We start from the raw sequence: 845 nt of genomic DNA on the forward strand, positions 1-845 counted from the left end.
GATCATGAAGGGATGTTGTATCTTATCAAATGCTTTTTCTGCATCAATTGATATGACCATATGGTTTTTATTTTTCTTTCTATTAATATGGTGTATTACTTTTATGGTTTTGCGTGTGTTGAATCAACCTTGCATTCCTGGGATAAAGGCTACTTGATCACAAGGTATAATCTTCTTTTATAAGTTGTTGTGTACGATTTGCTAGTATCTTGTTGAGAATCTTTGCGACTGTATTCATCAGGGACATTGGTCTATAGTTTTCCTTCCTTTTCCTGTCCTTATCTGTTTTAAGGATGAGGGTGAAAGAGGCTTCATAAAATGAATTAGGGAGAGATTCACCCTTTTCAATCTTTAGAAATAACTTGAAAAGAATGGGGATTAACTCTTCTTTGAAAGTTTTGTAGAATTCAAAGGTGAATCCATCAGGGCCAGGGCTTTTCTGTGTTGGGAGACTATTTATAACTGATTCAATCTCCTGGCTTGTTATAGATCTATTCAGACTTTCTATATTCTCCTGGCTCAATCTTGGTAGATTATACGTGTCCAGGAATTTGTCCATCTCATCCAGATTATCTTGTTTCTTGGCATATAGATGTTCATAGTATCCTCTAATAATGTTTTGTATTTCTACTATGTCTGTTGTTATTTTGCCTGCTTCATTGCAGATCTGATTCACCTGGTTCCTTTCTCTCTTCTTCTTAATAAATCTCACTAGTGATGTATCAATTTTGTTTATCTTTTCAAAGAACCAGCGTTTACCTTCATTTATTTTCTGTATAGTTCGTTTATTTTCTATTTCATTTATTTCTGCTTGTATCTTTATTATTTCCTTTTCCTGGAGTTTT

The sequence above is a fragment of the Tupaia chinensis genome, unplaced genomic scaffold, assembly GCF_000334495.1.
Source record: "Tupaia chinensis unplaced genomic scaffold, TupChi_1.0 Scaffold145225_1, whole genome shotgun sequence".
NCBI lineage: Eukaryota > Metazoa > Chordata > Mammalia > Scandentia > Tupaiidae > Tupaia > Tupaia belangeri.